This window comes from Megalopta genalis, unplaced genomic scaffold, assembly GCF_051020955.1.
Source record: "Megalopta genalis isolate 19385.01 unplaced genomic scaffold, iyMegGena1_principal scaffold0069, whole genome shotgun sequence".
In the NCBI taxonomy this organism is placed as follows: Eukaryota; Metazoa; Arthropoda; class Insecta; order Hymenoptera; family Halictidae; genus Megalopta; species Megalopta genalis.
The window spans coordinates 55,001-65,000 of record NW_027476138.1 but is presented as its reverse complement, the minus strand read 5'-3'; the positions used below and the strand labels follow the sequence as shown (position 1 = coordinate 65,000).

The 10,000-nt window shown below is 33.5% G+C and overlaps 1 non-coding gene across 1 annotated transcript in view; it reads right to left on the bottom strand.

Annotated features, from left to right (window-relative positions):
• The window catches only part of LOC143261837 (small subunit ribosomal RNA), a 1,921-nt gene extending 1,610 nt beyond the window's left edge, over positions 1 to 311 (bottom strand). The window contains exon 1 of the ribosomal RNA XR_013035864.1: positions 1 to 311. This exon is cut by the window's left edge and continues 1,610 nt beyond it. This is a non-coding gene — a ribosomal RNA (small subunit ribosomal RNA).
• Positions 312 to 10,000: the final 9,689 nt, after the last annotated feature.

Here is a 10,000-nt window from a genome sequence, read left to right as displayed (position 1 = left end):
TGCTATAAGACCATGCGATCAGCACAAAGTTATTCAGAGTCACCAAAGCAAACGATGGACGAGTGTAAACACCCGCCACCGATTGGTTTTGATCTAATAAAAGCGTTCCTACCATCTCTGGTCGGAACTCTGTTTTGCATGTATTAGCTCTAGAATTACCACAGTTATCCAAGTAAATTTTAGTACGATCTAAGAAACCATAACTGATTTAATGAGCCATTCGCGGTTTCACCTTAATACGGCATGTACTGAGACATGCATGGCTTAATCTTTGAGACAAGCATATGACTACTGGCAGGATCAACCAGGGAACTATACAATATGTATATATAAAATGGACAAAATTTAAATCCTTTTCCATCGTCGCCTGTTTCATATATATATGTCAGGTCGACACACCACTTTTCTCTTTCAAATATGTACAAGTTTTGCCACATTCCGCGCTTGTAACATATCTTCTTTAACGCTCAATTTCTTTCATTTTTCTACCATACAGATATTTTACCGTACGCCCAAAAACGTACGTATTATATTTTTGTTCTATCGTAAAATCACATTTTTCTACGTACGCCAGCTTCGTACGTTTCTATCTTTGCCTTCATAAAATCACAAGATAATTTTATCTTCAAGAGTCTCGCTATTAACATCTTGTAAGATAAATGTACGTCCCAGCTAAAACGTACAAATACTTCAAGTTAAGTAATAATATATCATCGCTATTGACAAATTTTTAAGATCCAAGACACAGTTCTCTCTATATGTTTTAATATTTTTTATGTACTCAAATATATTCAAAGGAAAAAGTACATGGGTGATGCCATAGTCGTGGAAGCGCGTACGCTCACGCTGATCTTCTGACCGCCGGAAGCACGAAACCTCTGATCTGGGCAAAATCGGCAAGCCGAGGAAGAACGGACAGGACACATGCTGGACTGGCGAGAAAGCGTGTTCTTCCGCTCGCGCTAGGCATTTCGATTTCTGACACCTCTTGATTTAAAAAATCAGTTTTTTGATAGTTTTCTCTCTCCACTGGGCTATTCATTTTAGCCACAGTTTTCAATTGGTACGATTTGCTTCCAAATCTTACAGATGCAGTTTAAAAAATTTTTCCATCGCTCGGACAGAAGAGTTGATGCTCAGTGAGTACGAGTATACATACAAAGTGCATACGGGTAACCAACCCCGTAGGGCTTGCCACATATGGGCCATTCGGTCAAAGACACCGACCCGTGGCCACGCTGTGTGGAGAAAAGTCCGTAACGTAAACGGCACGAAACAGTCAGGACCGAAGCCCCGAAGGAGCTCTGAGACAGCTTCTCGACCGAGATCGTAGAATTGGCCCAAAACCCGCTCTGCTCCGTCCGCCTCGCACGGACCGTGTATCTCTTATAGATACCGAACGGCCGGCAAGGACGCCGGCGCCGCCGGCCGAATAGCACGCGCGCTTATGAGTGTAAACCGCCGCGGCAACAGACCGCCCGGCCGTGCTGTTGTAACATAGCGCGTGAACGAACGAAAAAAAAATTTATAGTAAACATTAAAATAAATTACATTACCGTAAACTAGACAAAAAATTACACATTTTTTCCCAATATGAAAATTTTCACAAACTTTTCAAAGTCCCATCGCATCGAGTAAACTTTTTTAATAACGCTTCCGCACGATTCTAAATGCTTAATCCATATGTGAAATCGTTCACTGATCACGAATATCGTATTTAAAAAAATTACAAAAATTTATTTTTCAAAATAATCAAAAAAAACCGAAAAATCACAAGAGTAAAGTACCATTATTTTAAACAATATGTCGTTCTAAATGCTTAATCCCTATGTAAAAAAGTTATCTAAGCAAGAATATGTAATTGAAAAAAATTAGAAAAATTTATTTTAGCCGTAAATCGAAAATAATGGGGACACCGGAGCTGTTCGAAGCGCCGAGACGCGCCGCGTACGGCCGAATATTTTCTAAGTCCCAACGTACCGATCAAGAGTAAAGTACCATTTTCCTACATTAGATTTCGTTCTAAATGCTTAATCCCTATGTAAAAACGTTAGTTAAGCAAGAATATCGTATTTTTAAAAAAATCTAATGATAGGATTTCCCAGAAAATTGAAAAAACCGAAAAATGTCAAGAGTAAAGTGCCATTTTCTGACATTAGATTTCGTTCTAAATGCTTAATCCCTATGTAGAAACGTTAGTTAAGCAAGAATATCGTATTTTTAAAAAAATCTAATGATAGGATTTTTCAGAAAATTGAAAAAACCGTAAAATGTCAAGAGTAAAGTGCCCTTATTTTAAACAATGTATCGTTCTAAATGCTTAATCCCTATGTAAAAAAGTTATTTTAGCAGGAATATGTTATTGAAAAAAATTAGAAAAATTTATTTTAGCCGTAAATCGAAAATAATGGGGACACCGGAGCTGTTCGAAGCGCCGAGCGCGCCGCGTACGCCCGAATATTTTCAAAGTCCCAACGTACCGATCAAGAGTAAAGTACCATTTTCCTACATTAGATTTCGTTCTAAATGCTTAATCCCTATGTAAAAACGTTAGTTAAGCAAGAATATCGTATTTTTAAAAAAATCTAATGATAGGATTTCCCAGAAAATTGAAAAAACCGAAAAATGTCAAGAGTAAAGTGCCATTTTCTGACATTAGATTTCGTTCTAAATGCTTAATCCCTATGTAGAAACGTTAGTTAAGCAAGAATATCGTATTTTTAAAAAAATCTAATGATAGGATTTTTCAGAAAATTGAAAAAACCGTAAAATGTCAAGAGTAAAGTGCCCTTATTTTAAACAATGTATCGTTCTAAATGCTTAATCCCTATGTAAAAAAGTTATTTTAGCAGGAATATGTTATTGAAAAAAATTAGAAAAATTTATTTTAGCCGTAAATCGAAAATAATGGGGACACCGGAGCTGTTCGAAGCGCCGAGCGCGCCGCGTACGCCCGAATATTTTCAAAGTCCCAACGTACCGATCAAGAGTAAAGTACCATTTTCCTACATTAGATTTCGTTCTAAATGCTTAATCCCTATGTAAAAACGTTAGTTAAGCAAGAATATCGTATTTTTAAAAAAATCTAATGATAGGATTTTCCAGAAAATTGAAAAAACCGAAAAATGTCAAGAGTAAAGTGCCATTTTCTGACATTAGATTTCGTTCTAAATGCTTAATCCCTATGTAGAAACGTTAGTTAAGCAAGAATATCGTATTTTTAAAAAAATCTAATGATAGGATTTTTCAGAAAATTGAAAAAACCGTAAAATGTCAAGAGTAAAGTGCCCTTATTTTAAACAATGTATCGTTCTAAATGCTTAATCCCTATGTAAAAAAGTTATTTAAGCAGGAATATGTTATTGAAAAAAATTAGAAAAATTTATTTTAGCCGTAAATCGAAAATAATGGATCGAGCGAATCGGTCGATTGCGCCGAGACGCGCTATGATGCAACAGACGAGCGATTGGAACGCCCGAATATTTTCAAAGTCCCAACGTACCGATCAAGAGTAAAGTACCATTTTCCTACATTAGATTTCGTTCTAAATGCTTAATCCCTATGTAAAAACGTTAGTTAAGCAAGAATATCGTATTTTTAAAAAAATCTAATGATAGGATTTTCCAGAAAATTGAAAAAACCGAAAAATGTCAAGAGTAAAGTGCCATTTTCTGACATTAGATTTCGTTCTAAATGCTTAATCCCTATGTAGAAACGTTAGTTAAGCAAGAATATCGTATTTTTAAAAAAATCTAATGATAGGATTTTTCAGAAAATTGAAAAAACCGTAAAATGTCAAGAGTAAAGTGCCCTTATTTTAAACAATGTATCGTTCTAAATGCTTAATCCCTATGTAAAAAAGTTATTTAAGCAGGAATATGTTATTGAAAAAAATTAGAAAAATTTATTTTAGCCGTAAATCGAAAATAATGGATCGAGCGAATCGGTCGATTGCGCCGAGACGCGCTATGATGCAACAGACGAGCGATTGGAACGCCCGAATATTTTCAAAGTCCCAACGTACCGATCAAGAGTAAAGTACCATTTTCCTACATTAGATTTCGTTCTAAATGCTTAATCCCTATGTAAAAACGTTAGTTAAGCAAGAATATCGTATTTTTAAAAAAATCTAATGATAGGATTTCCCAGAAAATTGAAAAAACCGAAAAATCTCAAGAGTAAAGTGCCATTTTCTGACATTAGATTTCGTTCTAAATGCTTAATCCCTATGTAGAAACGTTAGTTAAGCAAGAATATCGTATTTTTAAAAAAATCTAATGATAGGATTTTTCAGAAAATTGAAAAAACCGTAAAATGTCAAGAGTAAAGTGCCCTTATTTTAAACAATGTATCGTTCTAAATGCTTAATCCCTATGTAAAAAAGTTATTTTAGCAGGAATATGTTATTGAAAAAAATTAGAAAAATTTATTTTAGCCGTAAATCGAAAATAATGGGGACAGCGGAGCTGTTCGAAGCGCCGAGCGCGCCGCGTACGCCCGAATATTTTCAAAGTCCCAACGTACCGATCAAGAGTAAAGTACCATTTTCCTACATTAGATTTCGTTCTAAATGCTTAATCCCTATGTAAAAACGTTAGTTAAGCAAGAATATCGTATTTTTAAAAAAATCTAATGATAGGATTTTCCAGAAAATTGAAAAAACCGAAAAATGTCAAGAGTAAAGTGCCATTTTCTGACATTAGATTTCGTTCTAAATGCTTAATCCCTATGTAGAAACGTTAGTTAAGCAAGAATATCGTATTTTTAAAAAAATCTAATGATAGGATTTTTCAGAAAATTGAAAAAACCGTAAAATGTCAAGAGTAAAGTGCCCTTATTTTAAACAATGTATCGTTCTAAATGCTTAATCCCTATGTAAAAAAGTTATTTAAGCAGGAATATGTTATTGAAAAAAATTAGAAAAATTTATTTTAGCCGTAAATCGAAAATAATGGATCGAGCGAATCGGTCGATTGCGCCGAGACGCGCTATGATGCAACAGACGAGCGATTGGAACGCCCGAATATTTTCAAAGTCCCAACGTACCGATCAAGAGTAAAGTACCATTTTCCTACATTAGATTTCGTTCTAAATGCTTAATCCCTATGTAAAAACGTTAGTTAAGCAAGAATATCGTATTTTTAAAAAAATCTAATGATAGGATTTCCCAGAAAATTGAAAAAACCGAAAAATGTCAAGAGTAAAGTGCCATTTTCTGACATTAGATTTCGTTCTAAATGCTTAATCCCTATGTAGAAACGTTAGTTAAGCAAGAATATCGTATTTTTAAAAAAATCTAATGATAGGATTTTTCAGAAAATTGAAAAAACCGTAAAATGTCAAGAGTAAAGTGCCCTTATTTTAAACAATGTATCGTTCTAAATGCTTAATCCCTATGTAAAAAAGTTATTTTAGCAGGAATATGTTATTGAAAAAAATTAGAAAAATTTATTTTAGCCGTAAATCGAAAATAATGGGGACACCGGAGCTGTTCGAAGCGCCGAGCGCGCCGCGTACGCCCGAATATTTTCAAAGTCCCAACGTACCGATCAAGAGTAAAGTACCATTTTCCTACATTAGATTTCGTTCTAAATGCTTAATCCCTATGTAAAAACGTTAGTTAAGCAAGAATATCGTATTTTTAAAAAAATCTAATGATAGGATTTTCCAGAAAATTGAAAAAACCGAAAAATGTCAAGAGTAAAGTGCCATTTTCTGACATTAGATTTCGTTCTAAATGCTTAATCCCTATGTAGAAACGTTAGTTAAGCAAGAATATCGTATTTTTAAAAAAATCTAATGATAGGATTTTTCAGAAAATTGAAAAAACCGTAAAATGTCAAGAGTAAAGTGCCCTTATTTTAAACAATGTATCGTTCTAAATGCTTAATCCCTATGTAAAAAAGTTATTTAAGCAGGAATATGTTATTGAAAAAAATTAGAAAAATTTATTTTAGCCGTAAATCGAAAATAATGGATCGAGCGAATCGGTCGATTGCGCCGAGACGCGCTATGATGCAACAGACGAGCGATTGGAACGCCCGAATATTTTCAAAGTCCCAACGTACCGATCAAGAGTAAAGTACCATTTTCCTACATTAGATTTCGTTCTAAATGCTTAATCCCTATGTAAAAACGTTAGTTAAGCAAGAATATCGTATTTTTAAAAAAATCTAATGATAGGATTTCCCAGAAAATTGAAAAAACCGAAAAATGTCAAGAGTAAAGTGCCATTTTCTGACATTAGATTTCGTTCTAAATGCTTAATCCCTATGTAGAAACGTTAGTTAAGCAAGAATATCGTATTTTTAAAAAAATCTAATGATAGGATTTTTCAGAAAATTGAAAAAACCGTAAAATGTCAAGAGTAAAGTGCCCTTATTTTAAACAATGTATCGTTCTAAATGCTTAATCCCTATGTAAAAAAGTTATTTTAGCAGGAATATGTTATTGAAAAAAATTAGAAAAATTTATTTTAGCCGTAAATCGAAAATAATGGGGACACCGGAGCTGTTCGAAGCGCCGAGCGCGCCGCGTACGCCCGAATATTTTCAAAGTCCCAACGTACCGATCAAGAGTAAAGTACCATTTTCCTACATTAGATTTCGTTCTAAATGCTTAATCCCTATGTAAAAACGTTAGTTAAGCAAGAATATCGTATTTTTAAAAAAATCTAATGATAGGATTTTCCAGAAAATTGAAAAAACCGAAAAATGTCAAGAGTAAAGTGCCATTTTCTGACATTAGATTTCGTTCTAAATGCTTAATCCCTATGTAGAAACGTTAGTTAAGCAAGAATATCGTATTTTTAAAAAAATCTAATGATAGGATTTTTCAGAAAATTGAAAAAACCGTAAAATGTCAAGAGTAAAGTGCCCTTATTTTAAACAATGTATCGTTCTAAATGCTTAATCCCTATGTAAAAAAGTTATTTTAGCAGGAATATGTTATTGAAAAAAATTAGAAAAATTTATTTTAGCCGTAAATCGAAAATAATGGGGACACCGGAGCTGTTCGAAGCGCCGAGCGCGCCGCGTACGCCCGAATATTTTCAAAGTCCCAACGTACCGATCAAGAGTAAAGTACCATTTTCCTACATTAGATTTCGTTCTAAATGCTTAATCCCTATGTAAAAACGTTAGTTAAGCAAGAATATCGTATTTTTAAAAAAATCTAATGATAGGATTTTCCAGAAAATTGAAAAAACCGAAAAATGTCAAGAGTAAAGTGCCATTTTCTGACATTAGATTTCGTTCTAAATGCTTAATCCCTATGTAGAAACGTTAGTTATGCAAGATTATCGTATTTTTAAAAAAATCTAATGATAGGATTTTTCAGAAAATTGAAAAAACCGTAAAATGTCAAGAGTAAAGTGCCCTTATTTTAAACATTATATCGTTCTAAATGCTTAATCCCTATGTAAAAAAGTTATCTAAGCAAGAATATGTTATTGAATAAAATGAGAAAAATTTATTTTAGCCGTAAATCGAAAATAATGGGTCGAGCGAATCGGTCGATTGCGCCGAGACGCGCTATGATGCAACAGACGAGCGATTGGAACGCCCGAATATTTTCAAAGTCCCAACGTACCGGTCAAGAGTAAAGTACCATTTTCCTACATTAGATTTCGTTCTAAATGCTTAATCCCTATGTAAAAACGTTAGTTAAGCAAGAATATCGTATTTTAAAAAAAATCTAATGATAGGATTTTCCAGAAAATTGAAAAAACCGAAAAATGTCAAGAGTAAAGTGCCATTTTCTGACATTAGATTTCGTTCTAAATGCTTAATCCCTATGTAGAAACGTTAGTTAAGCAAGAATATCGTATTTTTAAAAAAATCTAATGATAGGATTTTTCAGAAAATTGAAAAAACCGTAAAATGTCAAGAGTAAAGTGCCATTATTTTAAGCAATGTATCGTTCTAAATGCTTAATCCCTATGTAAAAACGTTAGTTAAGCAAGAACATCGTATTTTTAAAAAAATCTAATGATAGGATTTTCCAGAAAATTGAAAAAACCGAAAAATGTCAAGAGTAAAGTGCCATTTTCTGACATTAGATTTCGTTCTAAATGCTTAATCCCTATGTAAAAACGTTAGTTAAGCAAGAATATCGTATTTTAAAAAAAATCTAATGATAGGATTTTCCAGAAAATTGAAAAAACCGAAAAATGTCAAGAGTAAAGTGCCATTTTCTGACATTAGATTTCGTTCTAAATGCTTAATCCCTATGTAGAAACGTTAGTTAAGCAAGAATATCGTATTTTTAAAAAAATCTAATGGTAGGATTTTTCAGAAAATTGAAAAAACCGTAAAATGTCAAGAGTAAAGTGCCCTTATTTTAAACATTATATCGTTCTAAATGCTTAATCCCTATGTAAAAACGTTAGTTAAGCAAGAACATCGTATTTTTAAAAAAATCTAATGATAGGATTTTCCAGAAAATTGAAAAAACCGAAAAATGTCAAGAGTAAAGTGCCATTTTCTGACATTAGATTTCGTTCTAAATGCTTAATCCCTATGTAGAAACGTTAGTTAAGCAAGAATATCGTATTTTTAAAAAAATCTAATGGTAGGATTTTTCAGAAAATTGAAAAAACCGTAAAATGTCAAGAGTAAAGTGCCCTTATTTTAAACATTATATCGTTCTAAATGCTTAATCCCTATGTAAAAAAGTTATCTAAGCAAGAATATGTTATTGAATAAAATGAGAAAAATTTATTTTAGCCGTAAATCGAAAAAAAGACTGTTCGTTTCTCTGTCTCTCTCGCGCGATCGAAGTATTGATGTTTCCCGGCAATGTAATGGGATATTAATTAAACTTTATACACGAAATTACTCGTTTTGATCCCCGCTACACAGCCGTATACTTTTTATAATTTTGTGGAATCGGGAACCTTGAAATATTTAACATAACGCGGATCGACTGTCTCTGTCTCTTTCTAGATCGGAATAATCGATGTTTCCCGGCAAACTAATGGGATATTAATTATACTTTATACACGAAATTACTCGTTTTGATCCCCGCTACACAGCCGTATACTTTTTATAATTTTGTGGAATCGGTAACCTTGAAATATTTAACATAACGCGGATCGACTGTCTCTGTCTCTTTCTAGATCGGAATAATCGATGTTTCCCGGCAAACTATTGGGAGTTTAATTAAACTTTATACATGAAATTACTCGTTTTGATCCCCGCTACACAGCCGTATACTTTTTATAATTTTGTGGAATCGGGAACCTTGAAATATTTAACATAACGCGGATCGACTGTCTCTGTCTCTTTCTAGATCGGAATAATCGATGTTTCCCGGCAAACTATTGGGAGATTAATTAAACTTTATACACGAAATTACTCGTTTTGATCCCCGCTACACAGCCGTATACTTTTTATAATTTTGTGGAATCGGGAACCTTGAAATATTTAACATAACGCGGATCGACTGTCTCTGTCTCTTTCTAGATCGGAATAATCGATGTTTCCCGGCAAACTAATGGGATATTAATTATACTTTATACACGAAATTACTCGTTTTGATCCCCGCTACACAGCCGTATACTTTTTATAATTTTGTGGAATCGGTAACCTTGAAATATTTAACATAACGCGGATCGACTGTCTCTGTCTCTTTCTAGATCGGAATAATCGATGTTTCCCGGCAAACTATTGGGAGTTTAATTAAACTTTATACATGAAATTACTCGTTTTGATCCCCGCTACACAGCCGTATACTTTTTATAATTTTGTGGAATCGGGAACCTTGAAATATTTAACATAACGCGGATCGACTGTCTCTGTCTCTTTCTAGATCGGAATAATCGATGTTTCCCGGCAAACTATTGGGAGATTAATTAAACTTTATACACGAAATTACTCGTTTTGATCCCCGCTACACAGCCGTATACTTTTTATAATTTTGTGGAATCGGGAACCTTGAAATATTTAACATAACGCGGATCGACTGTCTCTGTCTCTTTCTAGATCGGAATAATCGATGT